We start from the raw sequence: 24,068 nt of genomic DNA, 5'->3' as shown, positions 1-24,068 counted from the left end.
AGGAACCTCGGAAACAACACAACTTGGCGAAACACGAACATCACCACAATAGAGACTTTAAAGTACTCGGATGTTGCCGGCTTGGTTTTTAAATTCTTTGAATCAATTCAAGCATCAAATTACCGATTGTATGTATTTTGTAGGTAGTAATATGTGGATGTGAGTGTGCAATAAGGTTAGGTTAGGTTTACAGGTATATTAATGCTTTGAGTGCATTATTAATGTGTTGCTACCAAAATGTATGTTTATTTGTTAGTTCAATTTCTGCATGGCTGAGTGTTTTTCTTTTGTGTTTTTCTCTTTTGAATTCCATCCATGTCTATCCTGACATGCACACTAATATGCAAGTTCTTTATATGGAGGGCATTTTGAACCGTTGTGGGATGGAACACAGTGGATTCTTGGCCAATCGAAGTGGCTCCCCTCATTCCCATTAAAATCAGGGTGGTGGAAGCGCACACATTCCTTGACATTGCAGAAGCAGAAATTGACTCGCTGAGGTCCGTGCATGAGAGTTGCTCAGAGTGCTTTTATACAGGTAAACTGCAAGATCTCCCCTTGCGGATGACGTAGTTGGGCGCGCATGTGTCGTAGGCAATTGGAGACAGCCTTGCCCCCGTGATAGTGCATCCGTGTGTTAGCCCCCACACATTCACAGTTGTGCCGTGCGGCACGCGAAGTGAGGTGCAATGCGGTCCCAAACACGGTAAACTAGACTTGCCCCGGGACAAAAATAAAGAGTTTTTTACGCTGAACGTCTGTCTACAAAATTGGGCCCTAGGAGTCCGTTGCTCGGTCTAACTCTCAACTGACCCCATACCCATAGCCCACACCATAAGAAAATCGTTAAGAGCTGTTGGACAATTGGGCCTTTGCTGACGTTGATCGGAAGGTGAGTTAATGCTCAAATCCTGCCTGATTATCGGTGTGTAAACCCCACCTTGCATCTTTCACTGAGAGCATTGATCAATCAAGAAAGCAGAGTTGAGACGGTTACTTTGTTTCAATTACAGATCATTTGCAGCTTTGTTCCTGAACTCTTGCTACTACTCTATAGTAATGCACTCCTGCTGAAATAGGCTGGGAACTCCCAAAGTCGCAATGGTTTCATTTTGTCAAGTTCTAATAGGATTACAGGGAGATACTGATGGCTGCATTGCTTGTTATTTACCACTGAAGGCTGAGATAATGTGAAGATCATGGTCTGAGCAGAGTGCATTCAAATGGAATATGGAAATTCCAATCTCTCAAAAGGAAATGCTCCACTGCTTCTATCATCAGCATTTATTACATTTTGAGAAATAAGCAAATATTTAGACTACTTTGACATTGAACTGAGTAGTGTCTTTTGAGCATTTCACAATTTACACTCTGGCCACAAAGCTGCCTTAAACGCTACTTTTCTATGTTTATGCCTTGAAATGTCTGTTTTGAACTACATTTCTGCACAATAATCCCAATATGTCAAAGGTTCAGTCGTACAGATTAAGATGACATTGAATAAATGCTGCAACAGAGATAGATTTATGCAAGGTATTCTACTGTAGTTGCAAACTTCTCCCTCTTGTCGAGAGATAACCAAGAACCGAAAAAAGCTCTGCCAAATTCACAAGGTGCAAATCATGGGCCCGTCTTGGTTCTGGAGCTGAACAACACAAATAAATAAACTGTAATGTGACAAATTAAACCTTGAAATCGGTAAACACTTTTAGTTGTAAGAAAACGAGAGGCTGAAGCATCATTATGTGTGATGTCACCAAAGTTCATGACCTCCAGAACTGCATCTAAAGGATTAACTCCACACCTGTGTTTAGACTTATTTGTTTATATGTTTATGTATTTATTTATTTATTTATTTATTTATTCATTTCTTTTGCGAACAGACCAAAAAAGGGTACACTTGAAGTCGCAGAGGTAAAAGAATCGGAAATCAAAACAAATAAGCTGACAGGACAACATCTGGAGGCTCAGGAAAATATGAGCAATGAAATGAAATGAATTCCAATTAAATATTAATATTTATTTAACCAATGAGAATTACACAGTATCTCTCTGCAAACACATTCCTGTTCCAGTTGCTAAATATTTTATAATTAAAATAATTTGTGAGCCCAATTCATTAACTTCTTAATACAGAGAGTGGGGAAAATAGTTTTGAAACTAAAACAACTGGAAAGTCCACCAGCGTCATTCACAAAGTAGGCTCAACACACTCTGATTCTAGTCCTGAAGTCTGAGTAGATCTACTCTGAGATCCAGAACAGTTGATTTGAATCAGTTTACTACTCAACTCAAAGTATCTTCACCTGGAGTTAAGCGTGTGCACCACAACTATGAAAAGACAGGAGGCCCAGTTTTTCACTAAACCTGCTTTGTGAAACGGATCTCTGATTATTTGCAACTGAGGCGCACTGTATAGTTTACCTGCATCTGCAACACTATTCTATTGTTATTCTATTCTATGTGAAAATTTGTGTCGACCTCTCACTTTATTCTCTTTGCAATATGTTATCCTGTAAAAATAGTATTCTGTAAAAATAAAACTGGTAGTATTCAAGTCCAAGTGATTTTGGATTTGTGTTGCTATTTGAAAACCTTCAAGAACCTGACTTCTAGTTATGTAGCAATATAATTTCTCCCATTTTCTGGTTAGAAATTATCCAAAATGAGCATGCTGATTATGTTTTTGACTGTGCTCTTTGGAATAAATATTGTATGTGTGTCTGCATTGGACAAAAATGTAACGTGACAAGATTAAATTATTGAATATTTATTCTTGAATTTTCGCAACGTTGGTACACTTTGTCAATATGGATTGCTTTGTAGGGAAGTACAGTACATCATATTTGAAACAAACTTTCCGCATTACTTCTTTCTGCTTATGGAAACCAATAGAAGCCAGAATGATTTTTCTACAATGTACTCCAACATAATATGATATATTGCTTGTCCACTGCAACACAGTCAGCAGAGTTGCTTATGCAACCATTCGGGGTGAGGAATCTACTTGGGCATCACGCCCCCATGCTTCCCTCAGGGTGGCAGATAGACTGTACGTTCAAGATGCAGGCTCAGAGAGCAAAAAAAAAAAACAACAACAGTCCACAAGAAAAGATTGTGAGCATGATTCAGTGTGGCAGCTGTGTCAACATAATGCAATTAGTTCAGGAAACCCTGCCAGTGCCAGCACTGATCTGAGGGCAGCAGCCGAGATAAGGATGTCACAAAGGTGTCTTGCATATCACCTCACTGGAGAGCGTTAGAGGAACGCCTCGCCTCGTATATCTTGCTGTGTGCTGACCCGAAGGGTGGTCCGGAGAGGCTTATTTACAAACGTGCTAGTGCAGATAAAACAACGCTTACTCGCACCTGCAGCTCAATGTGACTCAGCTATTGTCAAGAGGGATTCTTGAAAATGGGTATGGGAGGTGCCCGGGCTTGAATGCTGAATGAGGAGATGTTGGGGATCATTTACAACCAGTTGCCATACATCCTCCCCCTGGCCCTCAGCGCAACCCTTCTCTCTGTCCCCTGATAGGTCGATTAATCATTCTGTCACTGATATAGTGAACCAATCTGCATGTAAAACTGTGCGGTGAAAATGTGAGCAAGGACAGGGACACTGCAGCACTACAGATGGGCCACATGAAGAACCTCAATATGGAAAGAGTGATCAATGAAAGTCACTGAGCAACTGTGACACTTTGGTGAATAATCCATTAATTCAAAAGAAAACAGCAACAACATCGTCAGACTTAAAATTCGTGAAGATGTTATAAAACTTCTCAAGCTCACAGTTTTACAAAATGGGTCCCTTTTTCATTATACTGTATAAAGTTTATGGGAGGTACTATTTTTGGCCTTGAGCAGTTGCCAGGCAACCAGTCCAGATGACAGGAAGATACAAAAAAAGTGTTTTTTAAACTTTTTGTACTCACAAACCAAAGAGAGCGAACATGGAATACAGAGGCATTACTTCATGTAGGTCAGATTTGTTGCAATTGTTATGCAATTGTTACTATTTTTAATCCAATTCTTGGTCTCCTAGCCAATGAAATGCATCAGAATATACACGTTACAATGTCGTGACCCTTCGAAGGATGTCGCGGAATTTTTTCGAGCATAATGGCGGACGTGTAGATGACCGCGAGGGCTATGAAATAAGTAACGGCAGTGATATCGATGACGCACTTGTGGATTTTGAACCAGTGGAACCAGTCGAACGTGATATATGGTTAAGATATATGTTTCTAGACAATAGACAATATTGACGTGTTTGTAACAGAATAGAAGCTGGTAATTACCATTCGATCTTTTTTTTATTAAAAATGGTGCTTCTCTTGCTCTGACACTTTATTTTTACATCTTGGATTGAGACAGTAAAAATGAATAAACTCAGGCCTGTATGAGGGCCGCATGTATAAACTCTCAAATTATTTGGGAATTATGTTTCTATCTGCTACAGGGGAGGAGATATTATTTCAGAGGTGTTGAATTTCTGTGAGAACCTCAGGTTTAAGTGGATGATTATATACTCGCCCTTAGGTTTTGGGGAGATGTTGAGCCAGGCGCTTTAGGTCTTAATGGGCTAGTGAAAATGTCAAAGTATTACACAACTACTTACACATTTTGTGTGCAGTGAAAATCTCTACCTCAAAACATAACTTTTGTTGTAAAAGTTCATTAGCTGTGGCGTGACAATTTTGAATTGCGACATCTGCAACGTTTTCGTTCACCTGCGATTCAAATTTCAAACTGTAGCAAAACTATGCCACTCGTGAAAACTACGTAGTTGCAGAGCCCGCACACTGCAAAACAGTCACGTTCTGACATCTTGCCAGAATATTTAATCATACCGTCCGATTAATATATTGTAGGTGCTTGTCTCAGACTGTTGTATTTAGGATGATGTGGGAAATTGATACGTACTTGTTAAAATAATGGCTACGTTCTCACAAATTATGTCTTTTTCCTTCTCATATTATTACCATAATTTCTTGAGAATAAAACGCACTCAAATATTATACGCCCCCTCAAAACTGCCCTTCAAAAGCAAATTTTTATTTGTACTCGTGTATTATGTGCTCCCGTGATGTGCTAGTATCCATACTCAAAAACTAAAGTAGCATCCATCCATTATCGATACCGCTTCTCCTCACAAGGGTCGCAGGGCGTGCTGGAGCCTATCCCAGCTGTCTTTGGGCAGTAGGCGGGGGACACCCTGAAATGGTTGCCAGCCAATCGCAGGGCACACAGAGACAAACATCCGCACTCACAATCACACCTTGCGGCAATTTAGAGAGTCCAATCAACCTACCATGCATGTTTTTGGAATGTGGGAGGAAACCGGAGTACCCGGAGAAAACCCACGCAGGCACGGGCAGAACATGCAAACTCCACACAGGGAGGCCGGAGCCGGGATCGAACCCTGTGAACTGTGAGGCGGACGTGCTAACCAGTCGATCACCATGCCGCCCCTAAAATAGCATCTGCATAGTATTTGATAGATTGGGTTTGTTATGTTCAGACAACTATTTTTTGTGTAAAGAGAAGTTTCCAATTTGTTAACAGTTCCTGCTGTCAATACTCGAGCCCACAGATATGAATAAGTAGATACGACACACCGTTTTTGAGATACAACTTGTGGCGCTAAACTAGGAAGGTTAAAGTTGTCAGCGCATTTGATGTGTGTGGACGGCAAGAAAAACAACTTTTTTTTTCAAATATTATGTATTAATAGCACATTGACACAAAATAATCCTCATGAAAATCAATTGAGAAATGAACAAGTCAACCTCCCCAAAGAGAACGCGGCGTAGGCACGTCGCTGAGCTGACTGCCTCAGTCCGCTGGCGTATCTAGGGTGCGCTCGGAAATTCACTCTGATGCCCTAAACACCGCTCTGTGTGTGTGTTCGGAGAGGCAGAGCGCGCTCCCCTCCCATTAATTTCCGAATGCAGACTATGTTACAAAGCAATCAGCAGCTCGTGCTTTAACTGTTTCCATCTCTAGGTCCCCAGTTGGAACACAGAGAGCGCTCTCTGGCACTCCTTTTTTGGTGCACTCTGACTAACCGAGTGGCACATTTGAGCAATGCTCTGGCTTTCCGAATGGTCCGAGCGTAGCAGTGCGCGCTCTGAGCATATGTCTGTACGCATCCCTAGTTTTCATATCTATGCTTGAGCTGCTTCCTGATTGTGAATCTGGAAAAATAGCTTACCAATTGTCAAATAGAAGACAAACTTTGATTTTTGATTTGTATTTTTTTGTTCTGAGGCTGAAACTGCTGAAATTGCACCATGAGCACAGTCAGGAGGTTTGTGCCTGGTGACACATCTGACAGTTTAACACAGAAGTGCCTTGGCATTGTGACGAATAAACAATCACGCAGGTCGGGGCAAAACAGCAAGCGACATCTGGACAAGTGGTTGCGTGAGGGCTCAAACACCCAAACAATACAGGGAGTATAGAATCATTAAGCATGAGCTTCTTATCTTTCTTATTCATGGAGCAGACCAAGCATTTGGGCTCCAGCTGTCCTCTCAACGGGATTCAATTGAAAACAGAAATAAGATTGGTGAACTTCAAAGCATCCTCATTTTTCTGGGTTTGCATGAGAGACTCGGAGAGTGTTTGTCTGTGTGAGAGCCACAGGATGCGGCAGCCTGCGGTTCACACTTAATGAGCCCGCCTGAATGTTTTACAGCCAGAGAGCTCAGCATCAAACGATGCTCTGCTCCTTGCTACTGCAGAGGTAAACATATGCTGTATCCACTAAAAATATGATCCTCTGCGTGATTCTTTACTATGTTTCAGAAAGTTGAGTGATCATGTGACCACTCCTGGTACCGACTATTGACTGCCTCCAATCATTTGCACACAAGACAGGGGACAGACCAAACGTAAGTTATGCTGTATTTCAAGATGCTACCTCATGACATACAGTAACTAAGTTACAGTATTGTCTTTGAAGAGAGATTGTGAAAATGAAGCCATATTTGCTTCACAACCGCACAACATTCCAACCCTGCAGGCTCTCAATAACACTACATAGTTATTTATAGCAAGTGAGATTAACGTAGCAATGAATTTGAATTTAATTCACCAAAATCTCTTCTAATGACAGGCCTAATGTGGAATTACAAGCAGCCCAAGATAGGCTTTGTCCTTGGTACTGTCACCTCAGTGCTGCCAGTGTTATACGTCCCACGAGAGACAGTGGGGAAAAAAGAGCATCCTGCAGCACTTTACGAAATCCTACCTCTCGTTCTCCCCTCTTTAGCACAACTGTCAGCCCCAAGACTACTTACGAGAGTAATAGCGCATTCCCTGCTGCGTGTTTTACAACATAATGTCAAAATACAGTGGGGATGAATTATTCTAATGTCAGCTCTTTTAGCTCCACTTGTGTTGTTTCTCACTGATCAAGGAGATTTTGTGGGATGCCGTAATTCTCTTTGTGTCAAGCGAAGCATCTCTAAGCAGGACACACTCGTGGACACTCTTCGGGAAAGAGGCGTGTCACCCGTCAAGTGTGCTCAACCAAATCGAGACCCCATCCCTTATCACTTTTCTTGAGTAAAGTTTGCATCACATGCATGGGCAAGAAAGGAGGAAAGTAGGAAATGCAAGGATAAAGCCTATCTTCCCCCAGGAAAGTGTTCAAGCATATGCTGAGAAGCGAGTTAAAACACACCCTTACCAGCAATGCTGTGATTCCGTATTCCTGCTCCCCACAACAGCCTATCCCATTCACCAAAGAGGCACTTGGGGTTAGTGATAAAATGCCTTAAAAATGTCCCCAGACCGCTCTCCCATCAGTACAAGCAACTGCAGTCCTCTTCGCACTGTTTCCACTGCACCACTACATGTCCCCCCACCCACACAGTCTTCCGACTACCCCCACCTCTGTTTCTTTCAGTCCCCTCCTCCTCTTTCTATCTCTTGCATGGATCCCCCACCCCCACCCTTCCTCTCCGCTTCCCCCTCTCCCTTCCCCGCACTCTCTTTCCATCCCTCCCTCCACTGTAGTGCTCGGTACTCAGCTGATTTGCGATGCTGCTCACAAGGTGCTGTATGCAGCACTCTGCATCCCACTCCGATGCATGCGAGCAACCCAAATGCATTCACATGCTCCACTGACAGAGTGTTACTTGCTCTAACGTCATCACTGCTCGGAGAGCTGATGGCGTTGCACCAGCATAAACAAACGAGCGGCTGCAAAGAAGTTCAAACAAACGACATACTGACGATGAGACCTGGAGATAATAGGAAGAAGACAATCATTTGCTGACTGCTTACCACAGCATCCATCGGCTGCACGCTGTCTTTATGCATTTATTTGTATTGTGTGTTTGGACACGCACCACTCCCACTGTCATCAGAGTTTCAGAGTTTGAACTCACAAGCACAGTACAAATATAAACAGGGTAAATGGTGCATATAAAAGACATTTTTATATGGAGGTATTCAAATGACAAGCTCACATTACAGTCATTTTATCTTTTGTTCATAAAAAAGAAAAGGCTCCAGAGTCTGGCTTATAAGATTGAAAATCCTAAACTCTTAAGACTCAACCTGCCCAGTTACCAAAAGGCCATTCAAACCCACTTGCTCAAACTGTCTTTTTTTCCTATTACCGTGGACAGGACATGTGACTGTATAAATCTGCTGGCTTAATGACAGGATGTGACACACGCATTAGCTTAACACCGACGCTGAGCCAGACACTTTGGAGCCCTTTGGGTGGAATAGTGTGTCACCAAGAATTATCATTGTCTCTTAACTGAATCACCTTGCTTATTGGAAATGGGCACTTGGACCAGAAATCAATAAAATCACAATCACTTAGAATGAAAAAGCAGTGAGACACAGTGAGGCAGCTTTTTGTAATTTCCAAACATATAGCTGCAAACAGAGGAACCTAATTTGTACCTTGCCCAAAGGCCATATTTCATTTCTCAGAGCAGGAGACAGGTATTAGTGAGCTATTTAGGCTTGATTAAAAAACAAACAAAAAAAGGTTGGCTGAACTAAAATAAACAACATTTTTGCCCCTGGGCGGTATGTCCTTCAATTTTGGGTCCTCTGCCAGAGGCCTGGGAGCTTGAGGGTTCTGCGCAGGGTATTAGCTTATCACAATATTGCACCCTTCTCCACGGAGATGTCAGATGTTCTTCCTGGATTCTGTCACAGCAATCCACCCAACTTGGGGGTTACTGCCCAATGCCTAATTGACTACTGGTGCGATGTTTCTGTTATCCTTTTCGTGTTAATTTTTCCAGATGTTGCTATTATTTGGGATTGCTACATCTATCACGACTGCTGTCTTCTGATGTTTATCCACCACCACTATGTCAGGCTGGTTGGCTATCACCAGTTTGTCAATCTGGATCTCAAAGACCCGCAGGATCTTGGCCTGGTTGTTCTCAACCACTTTGCATATGTCTGCCATTTTGATTCTGGGACCTCTAGTCCATATTTAGTACAGATGTTCCTGTACACTATTCCTGCTACCTGGTTATGCCACTCCATGTACGTCTTGCCTGCCAGCATCTTACGCCATTCTGTGATACGCTGCAAAGTCCCTGGTGCTTCTTTGCACAGCTTGAACCTGGGGTCCTGATGTGGTAGACCCCAGCCTCTATTGATCTTGTGTTTAGGGCATGTTCCTGTGCTGCCATGATTAGCGCCTCCGTACCGTCTTTCAGTACAGCCTTTTCCAGCAAAGTCATGCATTATGTCAATGTGTTGTTGGTACATGCCATGCAGTGGCTTGTCTTTTCATGACAGCCCATCTGGCTCCTTCTCCTTACAGGGCTTCTGTTGTCTGAGGCATTCACTTAGCAGGTCATGCCAGTAGGTCATCATCTTGATGTATTCTTGGAGGCCTGTTGTTTCTTCCTGGATAGTGCCCATGATGCTCAACTAACCAACCCCCATACCTATCTGTTTCGTGTACAGCCTCAGGATGCTGGACTTGGGCTGGAACTCTCCTTACATTATAAGGAACGTTCTTTTCTTCATATTAGTGGCTTTCATCTATTCCACTTGCCAGCGTATAGACCCTTACCACTCATGTCATTTTACCCACAATGCTTAATTTTGCGCGCCATAAATGAGGACAAGCACGCAAAAAAAGAGAGATAAGAGCTTCAAAAGCTTATCTATTGTTAGCATTATCGTACATTGGTCTATTTATGTCTAGTTTTGTGAAAAAGGTCCTTATTAGGACATCTGTCCATTACATTATATTATTATTATTATTATTATTATTATTATTATTATTACATTATAGCTTTCAAAATTAGACTGGTCAAATCAAGCCAGTGCGTTCTCCAAGGTGAGCTATCACAACATCGTTAATTAAGTGATTGTAAAGAAGAGTGCCTAAACGTGGGAGGACGTTGATTCTGTCAAGTGCCTGGATTCTTATAATGACTTTGTGTCTACTCTGGATGGGTGAACGATGTTGGCTAGATCTTTGTCTCGTGACACAAAGCAATATTTATATTTATGTTGCTTTTGGTTGACTAAGGCCTTAGATCACGACTTCAATGGTGTAAAACGTCATCCATTAAATTGTTTGTATCCGGATAAACATCTCAGCATGTTATACGGCGTCAAAGCCTTTCAAGCTATCGCTTAGCTTGCTAGCTGTTAACAAAGTAAAGCAAAATGTTGTTTGCCATACATCGCTCAGCAGAAATCAAGTCTGGGTTTAAAGTGTTGGCGTTATTGAGTGAAAATGTGTGCAAAAATGTTCTATGAAATTTCATCAGCGTGTAAAATTGGTATTCCTACATAACTAACAGATTAATGTTGAATGGCGATGCAAACTAAAAATTGAATGAGGATTCAAACAGATAAGCATCATATCTGCCTCAAATTTAAAGTCAACCCCAACATTTGCCTTACAATAATATGTTCTATGCAGCCCCGCTAGTCTAAATTTGAGATTCTGATAAATATTGTGTTTGTGGAATATGAATTAAGCAGCAAAATCCACCTGTTTGGAGGTGGCCATTTTGTCACTTAATTGCTGTTGACTGAAAATGACCTCACAGTTGCGCAGGGCTCAGGAAACAACCAATCACGACTCAGCTTCAGAAAACAGGTGAGACTGCAGTAATATCCACCAGAGCTGTTACCTGTCATTTCTCTCTCATTTATCGTCAACCTTTTCCAAAGGTGTTCCAGGGAATTTGGAAGTATATTTAACTGACCACACAGCCACAGTACACGTGTAACCACAACAGCCCAGCAAATCCACATTCAGCATCTTCACCCCTACGATCCTTTGAGACGAGCCAACCAGGATTTGCAGCCGCAAACATTTCTGTACAAATTGTCTGTAACCGTCTCAGGCAATCTTGCCCTCAAAGGGGTCTTGGGTGGGGCAGGGGTAGTGTTATGGACAACAAACATAGCCGTTCATTCATGACCGCCACCTCTTGTTGCAGCACGATAATGCACGTCTCCACGTTGCAAGGATCTGTACACGATTCCTGGAAGCTTACAACATCCCAGTTCTTGCATGGCAAGCATACTCATTGGACATGCTAGCCACTGACAATGTTTGGGATGCTCTGGAACAGTGCATACGAGAAAAGGCACCATTTCCTGCGAATATATAACTTTACGCAGCCAGTACCAACATCGCAGTGGTCATAATGACAACCTGATCAACTGCATGCAAAGATGAGTTGCAATGAATGAGACCAGTGGCGGTCACACCATTGTACTGGGTGTTTTTCTGACCCTCCCAGACCTTTGCAATACAGTAAAACTGCACATGTTAGAATGGCCTTTCATTGTGGGTAGCCAAGACACAACTGTGCAAAAATCATGCTGTCTAATCAGCACCTGTAAGGTGGATGCATTATCTTGGCAAAGGACATGGGTTTACTAACAGATTTAGCCAGCCTTGTGAACAATATTTGAGAGAAAGACACTTTTTGTGTCCATAGAAAAAGTATTTTTTTTAAATAATTAATATCATGAAAAATGGAAGCAAAAAAAAAGTGCTGTGTATATATTTTTGTTTTTAATGTAGGAAAGCTAGTAAATTGGTTATATGAGTTTGTGCACTTGCCTGCACATAGAAAATGATTTTATTCTCTTGTAGCCTGAACACAAGCAGGTAGGTCTGTCCAGGAAAGGTGATATTGATCCAAGCAACATCCAGGGCATGCTGGGTAAGCCCTAGTGGATCTGTAGTGGCACATTTCCCAGGAGACACAACCCTAACTCACAGATTGATAGTGATACTGTATGTCATGACCAGTAGGTTTCCGCGATAGATATGTAACACTCATTTCGTCTGCTACGGAAAGTAAATAATCCTATAATCATGTGTGTAATTTTATTTTGTGAGCAGTAAGAGAAACTAACGTTGCTGGGCAAGGCTCCAGAGGAGGTCTGGCCAACCCGTGGCTCGCGAGCCGCCAAAGCACTGGCCAAAGAGCAGCCGGTTTCCGGCCCTTTTCTTTTTGAATAAGGCTGAAGTCATTTTGAAAAATGAGCTTAGCTAGGCGCAACGCGCCGTCAACCCATTTCATTCACAATTTATTGTGTATGTGGTGACGGGTGGCGAGCACGGAATGGTGTGGTAAAAGGTCCTTGCTATCGTCCTGGTCTTTTTGCAGCAAAATAATGAGCTGGTCTTCTTAAAATGAAAACAAAACATCAGAGATAAGTTGCCCTCCAAATTTAAGCATCTCAGTAAGCAGAGAAAAAGAAACCAACAAGGTGATTATTTTATTTATTGTTACTTAGCTTTTAATATCTGTGTTGCCTTTATTCAGAGTGTTCCTGTGTTTCTGAATTGCAAAGCAAAAGAATCAGTTAGTGGGCAGTTTCACATTTCATATGCGGTAAATAAGAAATATGATACTGTCAAATTAGTGAGCAGACTGTGTACCGTGAACTTTCCAGCAGTACAGTGAGGTTTATTGCAGTGCTGTGAGCTTTCACACAGTATTGCAATAAATATCATACTGTGAAAAAAACAAATCGTGAGCTCTTGATGTTGTTGCAGCAGGTTTGTCTGATCAAAATGTAATTTTGGCCATGATAGGATTGTTTGGAAAAAATTTGGCCTGCCACCAAACTAAGTTGCTGACCCTGTTTTACACAAAGTGAACAAGTGCAGTGGATGCGAGGGCTTGTTTAAACGGGGTGATGGAATTACATTTGTCAGTCAAGTTACCAAGTGCGTGCATAACCACGCTTTGACACAATTGAAAAAAAAGTTGAGTAGTGTAGGCCTACCAAATACATAATGGCAATCCATTCTGCCTGGGCTTCATTAGAACCTTTCCAGGATTCAAATCTTCAGTGGGCCTTGAGTTCAATCCATTCAAACATCAAGCAGGAATTTCAAAAGGGGAATGAACTTCTCAAACACAGGTTGTTCACTTAAAGGTCAGGCGAAAAAGTAGACATACAGTAGCTGTTCCCAAAATGTATCAAGCACTTGAATCAATTTGCTTAGAACGTTACAATAAATTGGGGTTTGTCAAAACATGCAAAGGAAAGTAGGGGAGTGAGGGGACGCGACGAAGCAGTTTATGTATGTTTACGTGTATGCTGTGGTTCTTTGCACAGTCAAAATTGCAGCTCTTTGGCTTTGAGTGGTTGGCTACCCCTGCTCCAGAGGTTCAGAGCAAGTTAGAATCCATCTTTTATAAGGCATATATATATTGCGAAGACGTGGAGCTTACAACAAATGGAAGCCACTGTAACATTTGCCGGTGTACCAAAACATTACATGCAAGATCATAAGCTTCTTCTGTGATGTGTTTTAACAGCCTGAGAGGATGCTTATGTCGCATGAACCCACAAAACAGAAATTGAAAATAGAATAGAGTCGGAGGAATGGCAGAAAAAAATAGATTATTTGTGCTGCGATAAAATACTCAGCGTAGACATGCCCAGACAGACGAGCAAATCTACTTGTTATCGACTCAACTCTCAAGATTGATTCTCCAAATATGAAGCAGTGGAGCATTGCTGCAGCTGGAAATCTGTGACTGCGACACTTGGGTATGTGAGCCAGATATCAATAGTGGATTAGATGTGGCTCTCTGCATGCGCTGGTGCTCAACATGTGAGAAGGTGCAACAATGCTGTACTTTGTTTAGTTGTGATGGCCCTTTTTTTTATCTGGCATAGTGAGTAGAAAAGCTCTCTGCTATGGAATTCTGTTACCAGAATGTACTTTCTCACTGCAGCTATTCTTAATATGGAAACAGAAATGCACCCAAAGATTTTTGATTGATGTTCAGTATTGCACTTGTCTTTAGTCATACATGTTATTATACTACTCATACAGATAATAAAGGCATGTTGAAGAACAGATACAATTGTGGCCAATCCAAAAACTACCAGACTAATCAACCTAAACTCAATTTCCAAAGTTGATTTTAGGTTGAGCTAAAAAATCTAAATCTGGCTCGTACCTGAAATTTGTCTTGTTAAACAACAAAAAAATAAAAATAAAAGAAAAACAGCACTTGTAAGGCAATTGCAAGACTGATGTTGTTTTTCATTTCAAGTTTCATTTCACTTCTTCTCATCCCAACCTGCAGATGAGGTTGAATTACACACCCTTACAATATATCCATAAAAAGTTCCCGAATCTCAAACGATGCAAAATACTCTGAACCACATTATCCTAAGGCATGCAAACTCATTCAGTGGAAGGAGCCATGATCAATGTTAACAATAAGAAAAAGGCACAATGGGCTGAAACATGGTGACCGACTACAGCAATCGGGCCAATATAAGAGCAGAGTCCATCCTTCCTGGCACGGCGGCTGTCTGCGGGGGTTTATTGGTTTGTATTTGCCCAATTCCATCATTCATGGAAATGACTTTGATGAATTGTCTGAGTGCTAGACTGTGCAGCTGATGCAGGCAACACACACACACACACGCACACACACGCCCACACGCACACGCACACGCACACACACACACACACACACACACACAAAGCCAATCTTACAGTAAACTACACTTGTTCACAGTGCAGTCACACCTCCATCATCCCTGCCTGTGCCTCCCACGGTCACTACCAACTGCCGTCAGGGCTGGACTGAGACAGAAAATCGTCTCGGGCATATTTATCTGAGATTGCCCTCGATAGGCGATCTGGCATATTTGATGGCACGCCCCAGGAGCATCTGATAATTTGGTGACCAAAGGTAGACTAGATTTTTGACTACATAAAAGCTGATCTAAGGTGTGGCACAGGTGATGTCAAGCGATTGTGGTGGATTTAAACGAGAAGCAGGCAAACATGTGGGGTGGATGTCATCATATTTCATTTATAAATATGACAACAGCATGGGACGATCCCGCTAAATCATTGTAGAAATCAAGTCATTGAAGGAATTATTATCATTATCATCTTAAAAATATGTTAATACCACCCCCATGTCCGCGTGGCACATCTATGGTTGGGCAGTGGTTGGTTTTCAGTTAGGTTGTCTTGTCTCTTTCAGTGTTTCTTTCACCTAGCGACACACAAATAGGGGGTGCAAGGCGGTCTCCAGTTGCCCACGTCACAAGTGTGGCCGACTACAGCATCTGCAGGAGTCTTGCAGTTTACCTTTTTGCTGCACTTGTCAGTCGCTTGTCAGTGTCATGCACGGGTTTTAATTTCTGCTGCTGCAAGCTCAAGCACTGTGTGCGCCTCAACCAACCTGATTTTAAAGGGAATAAGGGGAGCCGCTTCGGTTCCCGGGATTCGGCTCCGTTCCATCCCACAGCGGCGCACAACAGCACAAACTCCCTCTCCCACCCGTGTGCGAGTCGAGGAAAATGCCAAAAGAAAGAAAACTCCACCCATGCGCACAGTTAGATAGACTGTGCTTTGCACTAGACTTGTGCTGGGCATGAAAATAGGGCCCAATGTATCATCATCGCCCTAAATTCCAGAAATGTAGCATCATTTGTTCACTCAAACCCTTTTGTTTCCTCTATTTAATTCAATGGATTCCTTTACTGAAACCAACTCTAAGATGTATCTTCTGGATAGCTCTGATATGTCAGTTAAAAATTGCTGCCTCCTATAAAAAGCTATAGTAAGCAATTTGTAACAACAAAAAAAAACAGGGATAAAGCAGCCCTCAACCAAAACAACTAAGATTGTAGTTTAAAAGCATTTGACACCGTCTTACTCTCAGTCTCAGTGAGGGTATACGATTTGCAATTGTATTCTTTTATACTTGTTTTTATGCTTACATTAGACATGTTTAAATTGCAAAGCTTTTAATGATCATTTCTGAGTGCTTTTTGAAACACGTTTAACTATAGCATCGAGGATTGCCACTAATTCAAACTGATGTGCAGCCTTTCAACACGCTTTGAACAAAAATATCCGAAAATATCAAATAAATGTTATGATTTTGCCAAATCTGGACAGTTGCTGCTTATCCACAACTTCACAGCCTTGAAAATCTGCTATATTATTAGAAAAAAGGTGCTGTGATTGCAAGATTTGGGGGAGAAAAAAAAACATGCAAGTATAAATGCTGAACTGCTCTTGAGGAATGGTGATTGATTAGTATTACTATTATTCAGTAATATTAATTGATTGCCATTGCTAAAGGCATGAAATGGAAGCCAGCTAACGTTACCTCCATCACCTGGAAGTCCCCCGTATTAATCAAATGTTACAACCTGCTTTCCGGCAGTTCCACTTTCCCGTTTCACTCTGTCCTGCGCTTTCAAAAGCCTGCATTGTCTGAGGTTGCTCGCTGCTCCTTCAACCGTCCATTTATCCAAGCTGCAGTTTTACTGCAGGTAGAGCATTGCTGTCACAATAGTGGAGGCTTCAGCAGCCCCTCCAGCAAATGCATCTGTGATTTTTGCACGTTTTGCAGCATCTCCAATAAGATTCTTTCATTTCTTTGCACTCTTTCTCATTTTTGGTTCACATTTTGCAACATGTGTTCAATACATGCTCTTTTTATGACTGTGAAACTAACATCGGGAGTGACACGGGCCATGCGGTATCCTGACTGGTTCTTTGTACTGTCTATGTTGAAACTGGACCAATGGGCCGACCCCTGTCAGGGTAAAGGTTGAACGGGTTTCATCGGCTAATACAATTATGCCGATTGGTTCAGTTTACTGTCTATATTGTAAATGTATTAATCGGGCAGTCTCTCTAAATTGTGGACTGGTCTCTTGGGGGGGAAAGAGGAGAACAAAAATAAATAAATTGGACCTAATTGGCTCAAAAAAGATGCCGGTCAAGCGGGCATTTGCCTGCTGTGCCTGATGGCCAGACCAGCCCTGACTTCCGCTGTCTTCTTTATGCCTCATGGAACCTTTTCCCCTCCAAAAAGATTATTCGTTATTATTCTGACATTGTTGTCAAATAATTACATAGGCTTTAGTAAACGTGTACACACAAAAAGTGCAAGGCAATACATTTCAGAATTGATTTGGCTAATCATGGATTGTCATAAGCAGAAAAGTTTGTAAATGAAAGTGGTAAAATAACAAAATGTCTTGGAATTCTGTTTGGGGCACAGTTTCCCTGTGGCATGAATGACCACAGCAAATTAAGAAATTAGATTGCATCCGTGCATAGGTGGAGAAGGAGAAGAGGGTCAAATGCTGTCATGGGAGACCACTGCTCACTTCCGTCTGTGAGTCAGCTCTGCACACTCAAGGGCATCACAAATGAATCTGTTGGGTGTATAAATAGATACTTCACAAGAAACGAATGTCTAGAGATGAAGAAAGTCAACAGACTCTCTTTGTATTGAGGCATCTTAAGTACATTACAATGATACATGATTGTCAAAAAGAAAACACACACACACACACACACACAACCATGGTGAGTTAGCCACCCGGGCCATGCTTTTAGTAGACACTCAGTAAGGCCAGAAAGGCGGGACAGGTCTTTGCGATGACCATGATGGATGATATTCTTTGCGCAGAGGATGGAGGCTAGTAACACTGTACAGTGATGTGTGCCCTCATAAAGAGGACGGTCACAGCAATGACACTGGACCGCTGCGATGAAGTGGAGAATACCCCCTTCCTCCCGCCACTCTACTTCTCTCGCAAGCGTTAAGTCCGCATGCCACACAGTGTTGTCAAAGAGTGTGCCACATAGAGGTCCCGTGCATTCATGCACGCAGGATCTGTGCTAGTGGGACACTTACAGCCAAATGTTGAGTCTTGAAGGAGTGGCTGGAGGTATTCACAATGAAAAAGCTGCCAGTCTGATATCCTGCAAAGGAAAGACGGTGTGAGCTCAAACAAGCACATTCATGTTTGACTAAAAGGAGCAGTTTTATATTAAAAAGCACATATATGCATGCATAGAATGTCCTGAAATTCCATTGATAAAAGATCCCCCCCCTTGATTTGCTACTTCCTTCTTGATGAACTTAAAATGATCTGTCTTGTCCCAAGCTCCATCAGTTTTAGTCTACCTGCTCATTCTTACATAATCATACTGACACAAAACCCAATTTCCAGCAACGGAAACCTACTGAATTAAACAACTTTTGACATTAATTTTCATTCAATCTTTCCTGAATTAAAATCAAACAAGGATTAAAAAAAAACTTCCCATTTGCACAGCAGAACCTTCACTTAGAAAAAGTAATTAGCACCAGGAGACAATTATTGATAACTGTCACTTTAAACAATAAAGCCATGAATCACAAAACTACAAGGGCGAGTGATTTAGTCCTGACTGCTATCAATTAAAGTGCTGCTCACCAGTTAGTCAACTGATTTCATGTTAATGCAATCTTACCGACGACAGTGGCCCTTGCGTCTCCACGACTTGGCATTTGCAAATTCACCTTATTCACAGCTTTTAAGCCTTTGAAATACAGAAAATTATTATTATTATTCACGGTAACCGCGATTTGCAGATGGGCTTGGCCCCATCATGCGCAAATAGCACCACTATTTCAATTCAATTTCAACTTTATTGTTTTTGCTTGCATACAGTATATCAAGGAAAAGTTTTTATGCTCAAAATTTTTAATTATGGATATTGAGCTGTTCATAATAATAAAAAAAAAATAATAATAATCACTATTTTTATTATTGTTATTGTTATTACCATTATTATTTTTTTTATTATTTTTTTTATTTTTATTTTTTATTATTAGTATTATTTTTATTATTATGTTTAGATTTTGTTGTTTGTTTGTTTTTTGCTTTTCTACAGTGATATCCTCTCCTCCTTTGGGATTACCAGAAATATTATTCCCAAAATGTTGGATAGAAAGTATTAACATAAATAATATTTCAACACCAGAGGAGCATTTACTGTATGTTTAATACATGTTTTTAGCTGTATGAGCATGAGTTTTGTTCATATTCCTTCAACTATAGCTCAGCAGACCACTATATTATATGTCATATCTTTTAAGATGCCAACAACATAATGTCAAAATGGTCAGAAGCGATCTACAGTGTTCTTAAATTTGATTGCTTGGTACTTGTTTGCTGCCAGGAGGGGAAATAATATTTTATGATAAGCCCAATTCAACTGTTCCTTTGCAGAATCTTGGCCCTATTTTTTACGTTGGTAAACCATCAATTTCATGACTCACTGGGCTTAATTGCTTTATTGTAATTGTCACTTGAAATACATCCAAGGGGGTAGATAAGTAAGTCAATTTGTGCATGCCAAGACAAGGAATCAGTTCGCACTATTGAAAATTATCAACTGCCTGAAGAATGTTTATCTGTTACAACAGTTGTCCTTCTTTGTCTGATATCAAAGTGCATCACAGCCAACTGCAAATGCAGTGGTCCAAAAAATAATGAAGCAAATGGCCAACACCAGGAAAGCATTAAACTATGCTTGGCCTACAGCATATACTGTAGCTATAACAGACAAAAAGAAGGTGGGACCGACAAAACCAGGTAAAGTGAATTATAACATCACAAAGACATACCAAACCAAACAACTACTGTAAAGGGTTTTGGGAAATGGACAGTCCAAAATGGAATGATTGTGTAAGAGAAACATAACAACATAAGATGGAGGCAAATGAGCTTCTGGAAGAATTGCAGCTGCATGATAACTTCACTGTGATCACCGGAGGTTGTGGAAGGAAAACTACACAACAATCTATTTATAGAGCATTAGTGAGATAGAGAGAAGCAGTCAGGGGCATTGTCGTTTGATATTGCGGCATCTTTTTCTTATAGTGGACACTGGTAATAGTCTGCGAGGAGATAAAATGACAGTTGAAACAAAACGTAATGATCCCTATGGGAGCCTGCTGATGCTGAAAGCAACATTGTTAAAAATACTAAACGCAGTTCCAATAGATTGTTTTTTGGTAAATAACAGCACCATGCAGATTTTAGACATGTGTGGCTCCTACATGTGAAATACACGCAGTCCTCCACAGAAATAATGGAAAATATCAGCAGGAGTCATTTGCATCCTTCTGAGCGTCAGCTGTGACAGCAGTTTTAACGCTTCAAAATGTCAAACAAAAAACAAGGATTTGTAAAAAAAAATTTAAAAAATTGTTATATACTAAGCGCCCACTATCAGCAAAAATAATTATCATGACGGATGTTATAATATTTGTCATGTGTAGAATGCTAATGAACCATACTTTACCAAATGCAAAAGAAACAAAAATCCCACAAATCTCATATGACCAGAGGAGGAAAAATGTAAGGTCAAAAACATGCCTTGGAAGATAGTAAATTGGCTTCACGGCATGATGGCAGGGGCGACAGGGTCTGTTTTGCTGATTCTCAGATACAATCAGGTAAAATGGAATTGCTTGGTTAACATAATTGGATCATTCCCCTACCTATTTGCGATGCCAAAGGACTGAGCAATTTACTGCAGAAACCAAATGAAATTTAATGAAGGCTCTTGATACCCATTACCAGTCCCCGTGTGAATCACTCAAAATGAACACTGCTGAGCTCAAGCGCAAGGTCAGGACAAGTAGGTGTAAAACAATTCATCCAGGTGTAAAATCCTTGTTGATTAATAATCAAAGTGTGTCTGGTCGAGAAGATAGATAGATAGAAGATCCACACACAACCACAACTTCAGATCCCAAATCCTATGTGATTATTTGTTCATTTGATAAATGAAACTCTATCACTTGTGTGCATTTTTTAGCAAACGTGCACACGTATAATCATTTTATATTTCAGAGATAGTAGCTCGGTCATTGCCGTAGCAACCCCAGATCAACTGCCCACACCCAGCGGGCAGTGGACTGGTACCGGTCCATTAGCCATTAGGTACCGGGCCGCACAGAGACTCAACAAACATGTTTGATTGATCATCAGAGTCTGAAAGCAGTTTTATTTGTGTAAAATCAGGTGCATCTGCCTGGTCCTTTGTACGGATATCAAACTGCTCGTCTCAGTCACATCCCACATAGCAAAGGGCCAGATCTGGCATGAAGCTGGCACAGGTGGCATTCAGTCGGCACTGACATATGGCATGTGAACCGGACATGGCCCAGGACTGGCAAACGAGGCACTGTTTTGACTCTGGCAAACAAGATGTGGGCCAGTCGTTGAGTGAAGTATTTGGCCCAGAAATCAATTTAGAACTCTGGGCCACATATGTATAGCCAGTTTTCTCCCACCCTTAAATGCAGTTTCAGATTTTTTTTCTTTCTACACAAAGTCTTATTTTACATCACAGACGTAAGAATTGCAAACTCTGTATTGGTCTGTCGTGGTGAAGAATTTACCGGACGAGCTTCGAAATGCGGGTCGTGACCGAAAAAAACGAGATCTCGGATAAATAAATGGGTTTCCTCCACAGGGTGTCCGGGCTCTCCCTGAGAGATAGGGTGAGAAGCTCGGTCAGGGACTCAGAGTCGAGCCGCTGCCCCTCTCCCGTTGAGAGGTGCCAGATGAGGTGGCTCGGGCATCTGATGAGGATGCCTCCTGGAAGCCTCCCTGATGAGATGTTCCAGGCATGTCCCACCGGTGGGAGGCCCAGAGGATGACCCAGGCTGGCCTGGGAGCGCCTTGGGATCCCGCCGGAAGAGTTGGAAGTCGTGGCTGGGGAGAGGGAAGTCTGGGCTTCCTGCTGAAGCTGCTGCCTCCGCGACCCGACCTCGGATAAGCGGTAGACAATGGATGGATAATGGATGAAGACTTAAGAATTGTATTACATCATCACACATACACACACGCGCACACACCATTACGTGCCAGGTTTGGTTACGTCGCAGGTCGACTGACGTCCACGGAAGAAGCCCGGATAGCAAAATAAATAGCAAAACCCAGCTGCGCTTGGCCCACATACCTCAATGAATTACGGTCCTTTAGTGGTCCAAAGTAAGCTAATAAAAATGAGTAAAAAACATCTTTGGGGAGCTTCTTAGGAAAGAGGAAAAGGCCAAATAATGAGGAAAACCTTACTACTTCCAGGTAATAAAAGAAATTACATTTTAGAGACAATATCAACAGTCCTAATTAAAAGACGGGTTTATCGCTGCAGATGTGTCAATGATATTTGTCATAGGCACAAAAATTCCTCCTTAAATTACATTAGTTTACTTTTTGGTTCATTGAAAGGCTTATATAAATGCTGGTTCAGTGTAGCACACGGAGCCCCATATATCATTAGTCCTAAAGCTGTTTACGTCATGACCTGAGAATCCGCTTTTCCTCCAGTCACTACAGGCCAATTACTGTCCTGGCAGCAGCTGAAAACATATCCAATCAAACATTTGGGCAAGAACTGGTTAACTATAGAATCCTTTGCAGACGACTATTTCAGTTTTAGGCGCTGCAAAATGCCTTCCACATTCATCATTCAACTGAGGCAAGAAATTCATGACTTTTTGAAGGCCATAACAAAGGCGGACTTTTTGGGTCAGGGAGTGCTTTCATCTGCACAGTAAACATTTGGATTGCTTGCATTTACATTTATGTTGCTAATGTGTGTTTCTTGTTAAATGAAACTTTGGAGTCACCGTGCTCCAAATGACAGGCCCTCTCCATTCTTCACTAAGATTACTGTTCAGCTTCTGAGCCAGCACTTGAATCACTTGAGCCCCTCAGGACCTCGTGTTGTCTTTTCCCCTTTCCCTGGCTCTGTCTGCGTCTGTCTCCACGGCACGTGTCTCTCCATGACAGATTCTCCCACTCAGGCAGGGAAAGGGATTTTTTTTGGTGGTGGTGGGAGGGGGAGGGGGGGGGGGGGTTAAAGGAGAGACCACAGAAGACTATTGGGCCTTGTTGAGTCAGGTACTGTGCATCCTCTGCAGCATAACATATGAGCACTAGGAAATGCGCACGTGTGAGAGTGGGTGCTTTCCAAATGGGAGGGATGTGGCCCAAATTTAATCTCTCTATTGTGACGATGATGGGTTAGAGGGGAAAAAAAAAAAGGAAAGCGCCTGCTGAAATCCCACTGGCAGTGCTGCAATGCAGGGGTTTAACATAGAGCCAGGAGGCAGGCGAACACATCTAAGTAGCCTGGCTGGTAACACCCACATTTTATAGACACACTTAAAGATGGACAGGTATGTGCACCAATAAAATTTGTTCTGCGATGGCTCTTGAAAGTAACTGTCAGGCTGAGTGCGATGTCATGTGCAAAAGGCAGGCTGGAGATTTGCAGCCTAATCGACCCAACCCACGCCTTTAGAGATTTAAGGTAAAAACTGCAAACAAATTCACACAAGTGAGAAATATTTAGCTAACAACTCATTGTACTGTTAGCCTGTACAGTGTCCCAGAGTGTCGTGCGTGAGCTAAAGAGCATAATAGTGGTTGCCAACATGACAGATTGTTGACTGTGGGAGTCTTTTACAGTCAGCACAAACCAGCAATTGATGACACTTCTTTTACACGCTGACACACACACAGTCCTGACACAAGAGATAAACAGTCTTAAAGATCATTTGTCTGACTTTTGCACACATAGTACAGTGGCTATGGTTACTAGGAGAGCAGTAACCACCTACTACTTTTTCTGCATACATTTCCATGATCGTGTATAATGTGATCTTCTTAGAGAACCATCCCAATCCAGTTCAAATGATGCAGAATTTTGTGTGAATATT

General features: G+C 41.7%; 1 protein-coding gene across 6 annotated transcripts in view; it reads right to left on the bottom strand.

Moving 5' to 3' along the window:
- Nucleotides 1-24,068, bottom strand: part of LOC147153458 (synaptotagmin-2-like) — a 68,727-nt gene that overhangs the window by 24,858 nt on the left and 19,801 nt on the right. For 3 of the 6 annotated variants that reach the window (XM_086030106.1, XM_086030086.1, XM_086030139.1), the window contains one exon: nt 18,192-18,259. The exons of 2 other annotated variants lie outside the window; for them this stretch is intronic. The gene's annotated coding sequence lies outside the window, so the exon portion shown is untranslated. Of the gene's footprint in view, nt 1-7,702; nt 7,852-18,191; nt 18,260-24,068 lie in introns of those variants that run through there. One more of the 6 variants, XM_086030115.1, reaches the window with a different exon arrangement.

Source organism: Filicampus tigris, chromosome 1 (genome assembly GCF_054856515.1).
Source record: "Filicampus tigris isolate MCC_2025a chromosome 1, RoL_Ftig_1.0, whole genome shotgun sequence".
In the NCBI taxonomy this organism is placed as follows: domain Eukaryota; kingdom Metazoa; phylum Chordata; class Actinopteri; order Syngnathiformes; family Syngnathidae; genus Filicampus; species Filicampus tigris.
Note: the sequence above shows the minus strand (reverse complement) of the source record. Positions and strands in the feature narration are given on the sequence as shown.